Source organism: Micrasema longulum, unplaced genomic scaffold, assembly GCF_059751315.1.
Source record: "Micrasema longulum isolate JH-2025_06_02 unplaced genomic scaffold, ASM5975131v1 h1tg000430l, whole genome shotgun sequence".
NCBI classification, from domain to species: Eukaryota; Metazoa; Arthropoda; class Insecta; order Trichoptera; family Brachycentridae; genus Micrasema; species Micrasema longulum.
Window position 1 is genome coordinate 1 of NW_028277630.1, and position 10958 is coordinate 10958.

Here is a 10958-nt window from a genome sequence, read left to right on the forward strand (position 1 = left end):
TTTGAGACTGTTTTTCTCCTCATCGGTAATCTAATTTTATTTTTCATGCCTAGTTATATACAATATTGTGTGAATTAACGAAATAAAATTTATTGTAATCATAATATACGTTTTTTATTAATATTTTGAGTCACAAGTGACATACAATCAAAAAATATTTTTCATTTAATAGGATGTTTGTCCTTCTTTTGTTTTTATAACAGCCTGAATACGTTTTGGCATGGAATCAATTAAACTTTCGCAATTGTCTTTTATTCTGTCACCTCAAAACCATATCTGAATAACAGCTTCTATCGTCTTTATTTCGGTGGTGCAGTCCAATTTTTGTATCCTAGATTTACAAATGCTGCGAACGCCCAGTTGCATTCCACCGGCAACACTACTGACTAGTCCTACTCGTTAGCGTCCTCGTCGCGAACCCCGGGCAATGGGATCACACTCATAATGGTGTCCTCAAGCAGATAAAGAGAGGATAAAAAGCGAGTTTCTGGCGCCTTTAAACCAGAATTATCCAGCTAAGGGAAAGTAACCCTGACAGAAAAATCTAACAGAGAAGGCAACGGAAAACCACTCTGGACATCTTTTCCCGGGAATCACTATGGCGAGTATATCTAATAAGCAGTTGTCCTGGCTGCGGAATACAAGAGTAGCGCAGGACCGAGATACTTTCGTTGTAGTGATCGCCAACGATAACATCTTCCAAATTTTTGGTACGTGCATTCTCGTCGAATGCAACTCTGATAGGTAGACAAATAAAACATTGATGCTCCTAACTTTTTTTAGAAATTAGATTAAAGATTTTAAGATTTACAAAAATGCTCAGCGCAAAGCTCATTATTATGCAAAAAACCGCAAGTAAATTAGCCAAACCGTTGAGGAGGAGTTTAATGTTTGGTCAGCTCAATGCCTTTCAGGCATTGTACACTAATAACAGCAGGAATTAGAATTTAATGGACTGTATGAAATTATTTACTCACTTTTAAGCTCTTCTGATTGTTTCTTTCATAAAACACATCAGTATTGCTATAGCACGGATACAGATATCGTGTAGATGATGATGAGATATTTATTTTAGGCTGTATAAGATACAGATTATTAATATTCATACTGTATCCTTGGGGTATACTTTTTCTTCCCAATATTCGTATGTTTGGTTTTTGCGATATTTAATTTTAATTTACTCACTTGAAACCATTTAAATTTATTTTCTTAATCATGGTTTATCTTATTAATTTCTGCATTATTATTATCTACTGATTTATTTAAAGGCATACATAACACGAAAAAAAAACAGTAAAATTATCATGTTTTTTTTTAAAATATAATATTTCGCATTGTCATTATCGCTCTTTACTTACAACTTTGGGTTCCATATTGGCGAGCCATATATTTTTAATTAAAAAAAACTTAAGAAGAAAAGGTGAAATGGTTAAAATTGAAAATTCGTTCCATAACACATTATAAATTAGGCGCTCGGTTTCGATTCGTGACGTAATATTCGTTTCGCTAAAATCGCAAAACATCGTAAAAGGCAGACTGACAAAATGTTCCCACGAAAGTCACCTGCCGTAACTTTGTCTCTTCATAACCCCGCAATCGGTCATTATAAAAATCAGAGTTCCGTTTGTGACCCTTTGCTAATTGACCCCAAACGGTGTGGTACACCAAATCACGCTATGCCGAACTAATTACATATAATTTAGCCATTCGATACAATAAGACAGGTGATTAATGAAATATCTATTGTATTATATTGTGTTTATACAGAGAACTTACATAGCGTAAGTAAGTAGATTGCTAATATAAAATGCATGCGGCAAATGAATGTCTTCAATATTTTTTAACGATGTATTATATAGCAGCCCCAGAAGCACACTGTTATATGTCTAAATCGGCCATTTTGCAGGAGGGTAAAATAAACGTTTAAAGAGGTATTATTGCTTGTAACATTGTATATTGACATTATAATGCCTAGTAATTTTTGTAGCATTTCCCCCTTTTTTTGTTGATTATTAAGTATAAAAATTGTAATTTATGAATGTTCTAATATAAACTAAAATCTAATAATCATTAAACTATATGCAGGTATATCTATATTTATATATATACAGTTATATATATAAATAATTAATCGCCGTTATAAGTCTCGCAAAAACTTGAAAATGACTAGACAGATTAACGTGCGGTTTTTTTGCAAAATTTTCTAAATAACGTTCTTAGATATTCCTTATACTCGCATATTGAAATTATCGGAGAATGTTTTTTTTTTTTTTGTACATTGAAAGAAGGTAAGTATTTTAACGTTTACAAACAACAATAATTTCATATAAAGTTTATATTTGAAGCACTAACTTTGTGGTTATTCATTATAATAAAATAAATTAAACAACTTTGTTTTAAACCAATAATTTTTATTTTTCACCGACCGGTTTCAAAGCAAACAAGCTTTTGTGTCAAGGTTTACGTAACTAATGAATTGATTCCTTTTTATTTTATTTCTATCATGTTCACTAAATACTACACGTGGACCCAATAAATCAAGTGGTTTTTTCTTACATGCGTGGTAATTTGATATCTTTACGCAAGCAAAAAAGTTACGTAAACCTTGACAAAGAAGCTTGTTTGCTTTGAAACCGGTCGGTGAAAAATAAAAATTAGTGGTTAAAAACAAAGTTGTTTTATTTATTTTATTATAACTACAAAAAGTGGCTTGGTGGGATTTTAGTTTTAGTAAAAATATAACAAGTGAAATTTTTTTTAAATTGTAAAAATGTATAATTATGCTATTAAATAAAAATAAAAACAATTTTATTTAATTGATTAATTTCGTTTCAATTTAATAATTTCTACATATTATTATAATAAAAGTACGTAAATAATTAAACGTTTATTTAAAGAATTGCCTAAAATTTAAAGAATTAAGGAAAACTTAAAGAATTGCCCCGATAAAATAATATTAATCGATCAGGTAACACACTTTATTATATTTTTCCCATTATTGTGTCCATTAAAATACAAACTATAACACTACTCGATAAAAATTAACTTCCGGGAATTTTGCTTTCAGAGAATCACTTAATTACCCCCGAGCCCAGACGAGCCATGATGAAACTACAAACCAGTGGCCCCTGTTTTAGTTATAATAAAATTTAAATACAAATAATTCAAATAATTTTTTATTATAAAAATTCATAAAATAATATGATTTACATCCGTTTTTATTATATACATTCAAATGATAATACTTTATGCTTAAATTATTTTAATTTAATATCTTTTATTCCCATAATTATATTAAATCATGATTAACAACCCCCTGCTTGCACTTGTTAATTTTAAATATTCCTAAACTATACAGACTTGAACATACTTATTTTACTTATTTATATTTAGAGAGAGATGAAGGCTGAGGAAGAAAAAAATATAAATAAAGAAAACCAACCTGTTTTTGTATTTCGCGAAAGAAACTTATTTATTTATTTGCTCCAACTCCAATCTGCATTACTTTACGGGTTGTTTAACCCATTACGTAATGCAGACTATAAATATAAGGTAGAATTTTATGAACACAAAGCAGATAGCTGCTAAACTGTCAATATGTACATAAAAATAGGTCCATATTATCTGCAGAAGCTGGATTCAGAAAGCGATTTTCCCTATTAATGGGTGAATTCTTACTTGCATTTGTACGGTTTCTGAGTGTGTAAAACAGTGCGAGCCTTACTCAAAAGTTTGGCAAAAGTTACGCCTAGGTATAGTGGTAGAATACGGATGGAAAGTCAAATGCACCAAGTTTATATGAGATCGAGATGTTTGTTGTTTTCTATATTATGTTCCCCAGGTTACCTTCATTAATTCTTCGTGGTAGATTTGACAGTCCTTTGGAGTAAGTAGTCACTACATTAGGGTAGGGCGGGACTAGTTGAGTAAAGGGGCAAATTGGGAATTGCAATATCTAAAAAACTACGCCTCTCACGACCACACTTTAAACGCAGGAATGAAGGCGACAAGAGAGAGGAATACATTGCCCGACCGTTAGTTGCCGCATAGCGATCGATTTAGCTATAACAACCACTTCGCCTGTTTATCCGAGAGAACTCATCCAACCTCTTTCACAACACGGACTATCTCTTCGTTCTAGTAACGAGAGAAGCATTTTAATACCCCGTCATCGCTCTAATTTACTTGCCTCCTCTTTCACAGTAGTAGCCGCTCAATTGTGGAATAATCTACCCACTAATGTTAGAGACGCCCCTTCTTTATTTACATTTAAGTCAAGATTAAAATGTCACTATCTAAATATTAAAATTGTTCCTTTATCCTTCTTTTTTCCTTCCCATCCCCTCTCCTCTCTTCATAGTATAGTTTTAAATTTTTTAAATATATATTTTTACTTTGTTTTTATTTTTTTATAAAATGGTAAGATTCAATATGTCCATGTATTTATAATTTTCTCAAACTGAACGGTTTGGGTAGGTAGGAAGAAATTGCCTTAAGGCAATATGCCCGCCCTTATATGTATATATATTGTACTACTACTACTACTACAACCATCACGCCATTTCTCCGTAGGGGTAGGCAGAGAGAATGGACCGCCACACACGTCTATCCTGGCATACATTCCAAGCTTCTTTCACTTTCATACATCTTGTCATACATGCCCTTCGGTTCTGTCTGTTTTTGACATGACCAGACTTAAGATTTTGGTTTATCTGGTCATGGCACGTTTTTCTTATTCGTCCTCGTCTCACGTTGCCGTTCATTTTCGCCATATATACTTATTTTACCATTCTTTCGTCGTCCATTTGTTCTACGTGACCAAACCATCTCAGAGACCCTTTCTCAATCTTATCAATTATACTTGACTTAGATTTACACTCTCACCTAATTTCATCATTCGTAACGTATTTAAAGTGTCAAATAAATAAACAACACATTGTTTATTTTGTGACGAAAAAGTGAAAAATACGTTTATCCTTATTTTTCTCCTAGAGTCGAACAAAAACAGTCATCTACAATCACGTAAGTGATAATATTGTTCGTATTTGTTGTACATACTTTTTAATTGCAAATAGCCATTCGATCGCAAGTCCTACGGTTTTTTTTTCATAGCCTAACTTTCATTTTAATAAGCCTAGTCAGGGCTTGTTGTTCAAGCTTGTTCAACTTGCCTATATATGCTAACTAGCTATCCATATTATATTTACTGAGTAGGGTACTCAGTAAATATTATATGGATAGCTATTTTTAAAGAAATTTTTAATGTGCGTTCTTACATTTCCAGTAAGCACACATTAAAGCTTTATAAAAATCCATTAACGCTTTCCATAAAAAATGAAGTCCATTAAAAATTACACTCGCGCTCGCGTAAAAGTAATGCGCCTATCTTAAGTTTAATGATAATTTTGGCCGGCAGGTGGCTAAAGGCGGCTGAACAGGCGTAGCTCGGCTCAGGTGTGGTTCGCATCTCTGCTAACTTAGACTAAGAGCAAAGTTTCACCAATTATCACTTTTCCCGTAGAAATTTCAAACAAACTTTGTCAAATGCGTATTATATAAATAATGTTGATTCTCTTTTTCCTGCGTAATACGCAAACTCTTTACTTCCTTTTTTGCAAAAATGTGTTTTTAAAATTACGTATTTCACATCTTCACGGCGCGGCGCAATCAGTTTAATTGCTAATAAAAATATGTCAATCGTAGCTAGACAGGCAGTGCACAACGGAGTTTAAGTCTCAACACTTATGTCTGGAAGTGCAGCATGGAACTGGCAGAGGAAAAATGAACACGGTAAAAATGCGATCAATTAGACGAATGCGTGGGAGATCAATGTATGACGGGGTTACGTATGATAAAATCAGGAGAAAGTGCGTATAGTCTCAGTTGATGAGATTACAAAATGGTCACTGAAATTGTTTGGTCATGTATAATGAATAGATGATTATTGAATAGTGTTGAGAATGAACGGTAACGCAGGACAAGGACAACCAAGAAAGCCGTGGCATGATCAGATAAACCAAAATCTTAAGTCTGATCTTGTGAAAAGCAGATAGAACCGAAGAACATAGGAATGTGTGTCAGGATATACGTATGTGGCGGTTCATCCTCTCTGCTTACCCCTATGGAGAAAAAGTGTGATGGTAGTAGTAATGATTTGATATATTTTGGTTTTTTCTCGGGGATGGATAAATTGCTTGAAAATAAAATGTTAGGTTACACATATTACAACAGAGAAAAACCTTTTCAGCTTTACTACCTACCAGTCTTGAATTTCGTAATCAGTTGAATTCAATAATTGTGCAGCAGAAATGTATATAACCACTTTTTGATTTTTTTATGTCTACCGGTATCAAGTATCAATTTTTATGTTCCTGATGGTTATATCCGACAGCGTCAGCACAGACTGTCCCGGCTTCCGGAACCAACCTGCCTCTGGTTATTCCGATTAGAAGGACAGTCGGGCAGCTGAACATTATCACTTTGAAGATCGACATCTCTAATGGCAGTGAAACTGTGTTCAAGAGTCAAATACTCTTGCTATTAGATAGTGTATCCCGGTGGTAGTACACTTTTATCCCGTAAGATTTCATGTGGCTGTCCTCAAGGCACTGTTTTGGGACCACTTTTGTAGAATATATTGTTCGATGATTTTCTCGAACTTCCCCTTTCTTCATCATGTATGATTCAGGTTTTTTCCGATGATGAATGTATTTTGATTGAAAGCAATAGCCGTAGACGCAGCCAATGCGTAACGCAGCTAATGCATTAAATAAAGTATTCGATTAGGGTATTCGAAATAAATTAAGCTTTGCTCCTCAAAAAACTTAATTCTCACTTTTAAAGGGTAATTTTGTGTGTCCTATCAAATTTCTGGGCACTTCTATTCGAGCGTCAAATTCAGTTTCAAACCTTGGTGAAATCTTTGAAAGAAAATTGTCTTACACTTCCCATGCTAGGAAAGCTGTGAATTTGGGAAAGATGGCTTTCCACAAAGTTGCACGCTTGGCTAGAGGCAGCTGGGGATTATCTTTTGAAACTTCAACGGCCTATTATAAATCCATTTTCCTAGGCATTGTATGTTATGCAGCTGGCTGTTGGGCACACCGATGTGAGGTGCAATATTTTAGGCGAATTATTTTAAGTGGACAAAAGGCAACCTCTTCTGACTCTTTCTAGAGCATAAAGACATGCTCGACGGATGCACTCCCGGTTCTAACGAGCTTGTTTCCTTTGAATTGGATCTGGAGGTTCAGCGACGATCTGCGAATTTCCACCTAAAAAGAAGGCATTCTTCTGTTATTGGTGGCGTCCGTTTACTCTCAACTGAAGGAATGTCTTCATCGAATATTTGAAAAATGACTTTAAATGCTTGGCAATTGCGATGGAAATCTTCTCCTTCAGGGAGGGTTACCTTTTTTTTCTTCTTCTAGAATATTTTTGGGTTGTCATGGTAAATTTAATCAAAAAATATTTGTTTATAATATTGTTGACTCCCCTTTGTGCCTACACATTTTGTGGTATTGTCTCTTTTCCCTTTTCTATGATTACCGAATGGAGCTTCTCGCTTCTATCCATGGCCCTGTTATGGGTCCTGTCGGATATGCAGATCTGGTGGCTTCCAAAAAGAATTTCAAGGCTTTTAAAAACTTTTGCAATAATTTTGGCGAATTGATCATGTCCAATAAATTATATCCCAGCCAGTAAAGAATTCACTTCCCTCTTTTCTCAATCCAATGATGTACATATTATGTACTTCTGGATTACTTTCTTTCAGCACAAAGATGCTAAGGCTACCAGGTTTCAGAGAGCTTTTTCAGGCAGCTTTTCTCGTTTGACAACGAGCAAATTTTCCGTGTATGTGGGCACCGCCAAGAGACTTATGTCCTCAGATGCGGTGTGCGGTATGTGGTGGGCAAGCTGCTATGGGATATAACTAACAATGTCGAACCATTTTTTTTTTCAAATATTTTTTTCTTTGCATTTTACAATAGGTTTAGTTACAAATACAAAAAAAAACGATTTTACTGACACGAAAAAACCCCACAAAGGCACGGCCTATAAGTGGGTACACATTTTATTTTTAATTGAAATAAAGGCTACTGGAAGAATACGATCGACATCTAAAAGTTCATTTTTATAAAAGTTTATTCTATTCATTAAAAATAGAAGCTACTTAAATCTTTTTTTTATCCATAATTTCAGCAAAAATTTAAATCGAAACATATTTAAATAATAAATGTCTATCATATTGTCCTTATGAAATGCACTGATCGGGAGCTATGAAAAATGAGTTTACAATATGGGATTTCAAGTATACTAAGAAATCTTTGACCAGATCTATTAAAATTTTTAGGAAATAAATGTCGACACATAAAATATATTTTAGACATTGCTGGCAATAGATTTCTCTTAGCTTCAAAAGTTTGCTTATTGCTCAAGGATTTCTGAATCGATATGTTTTCCCAATATTACGGCTTAAATATTTTATGTTTTTTGTAATGGTACTTTGTTTAAATAAATTAATTTGAATTTGAACGTGCGTATCCCACTGTATACTCGTATGTTGGATAAGCATGTTAGTGTAATTATTGTCCTGGCGAAGAGATGGGTACTTTTCAAAACCGGTAAAAACTGTAAGTAAACAATCATTGGCCAACATTTTTACTGTTCATTTATGGGCGAAAAGGGATTAAATAAAAGATTTTGTAAGGGACAAATAATATAATATATATTTTTTTAATTTACCTTATTTATTTACATTTTTCTATTTTATTATAAAAACGATCAAAAATATTACGTCGTGGCAAGTATAAATTTGATAAATTGCCACACTAAAAAATAAAAACATTTTTCAAATCACTACTTTTATCCAATCAAATTATTTTAACATTTCGTATTTACATTTAGATATTATTGCTATTCAAAATAATAAATATAAAAGCTATTTCAACATTTTATGAAAATCATTTTATATTTGCTTTAAATGTCTTTTACTATTTTTTAAGTAATTTAATTAACTCATTTTGTGGTACAGTTTTAGCCCAAAATCTCAAATGAATTCAGCTATAAAGAAATAATTATTTTAACGCCCTCTTTTTACTCAAAATAGATGCATCGAAAGGAAGATATCCTTTCTTTTGATTTTAATCAAAAAGAATTTTCAATTTGGGGCCATTCTTAACCAGTGGCTAATTTAAGGCCAGAAAATGAGAATCAAGCTATGGCAGAATGGGGTTTGATCATGTACCTCTTATTCATAAGTCCGCGACACCACGGGACCTCAACCCATTTATACCCTATCCATACTATCTTACATAATCTTCTGTGGCTCATGGCCCATAGTTGGCATGCCTCTAATGAATTATAATTGAAAAAGATATTAATTTTTAAAATTGTTTTTTTTTAATATTTAAAAGGGCTGTGATTGAACCTTAGACCTTACATTAAGAGTCTCATTTACATTTTTTTTTAAATTCTGAGAGTCGAACCCGTAAACCCCGTGCGTGAGGTTCGCGTAGTTGCCACTATACCAAGGAGGAGTCTATTTTTTTTTTTTTGTACAATTCCGGCCATGGTGGATTACATAGAAACGATTTCAGATTTACGATGTTTGTCGATATAGGGAGTTGTATCCAATGTAACTCAAACTGTCCTAGGTACTATCCAAAAAAATAGATATTCGTATAAAAAATTATATTATTGTCAAGTTTTCGTTTTCTTGGTTTTTATTTTAAGAGAACGTAAAATTGATCACTCTACATAAATAAAATAAAAAATCGCTAATTTACTGCGAATTATTAACAAATGCATTGTTTTATTCACAATGATTAAGGATAAGGGAATTATGATATCGACAAACAACGGTAAATATTCTACCGTGTCACGTTAATTCAAATCAAAGTTTAATTTCGTTTGAATTAGGAACTTGTTCCTGATTGGATCACCTGTATTGTAAAAACCATATAGGAAAGTCTTAAAAAATTATAATCGATTTTGCGATTCTTTTTTGTATCTAATCGCATCCATGTTTATTCAGGTAATATATACCTACTTGGGTCATTTCGATTAATCATTTTATGAAATCGAATAAACGTACCTACACATTTTGGAATAACAGTTTTGTTATTGAGAAAAAAAAATATTTGTATCCCGTGTTTACAAACTCTCTAATTGATCAAAAATAATAGCTCGATTTAAATTTAACAGGAATCAATCATCATAGTATTTGTTTTCATTCTTAACATATGAATGTAAATGAAAAAGAAAAATTAGACGTTTAAAAAAATCTGAAGCAACCTGTACTTAACATCAATATTTGTATATTATGTATATTACTGCAAAAACATACAAAATTTGTTGCATTTATTTACAGAAAATGCGCATTTTGAACTAATTTGCCTTCTTTTTTGTAATCATCAATTTAAAATGAAGGGAATAATAATATTGCTTTTATTAAACATTGCTTAGTTGACTTAGAAGAATTATGGAAAAAATATTTTTATCTGTAATTAATTTGGGAGTTCATTAGAACGCCATCCTCGTTTAAAGGTAATAGTAATTTTAAGTTCAATGATGGGTATTTATTTGCTGGTAAGAACCATTATGAAAACAGAGTTTCCCTTACCTACTCATTACAACAAGGAACATACTGGGCCTATTACCTGCCATTGGCTAGTTTACATAATGTAACATTCACAATTCCGTCTTTGTTTGAACATCCGTATTTTTCCAATTCTTCTACCTCTTTACGTTATTTATTTCAATTTTGAGGCCATTTTCAAAGTATCGCTTTTCCTTGAGCTTGGTAATTTAACGCAGGATGAATCCACGGCATGATCACGAAACCACAAAAGCCAGTAGTAAGCCTAGACTCAAACAATTACTTATTTCATAAAATAGAGGTCGACTCTCTTGTTGATGTTTCTGTTTCCATTTTCAAAATAATAAATCGTTGGCCA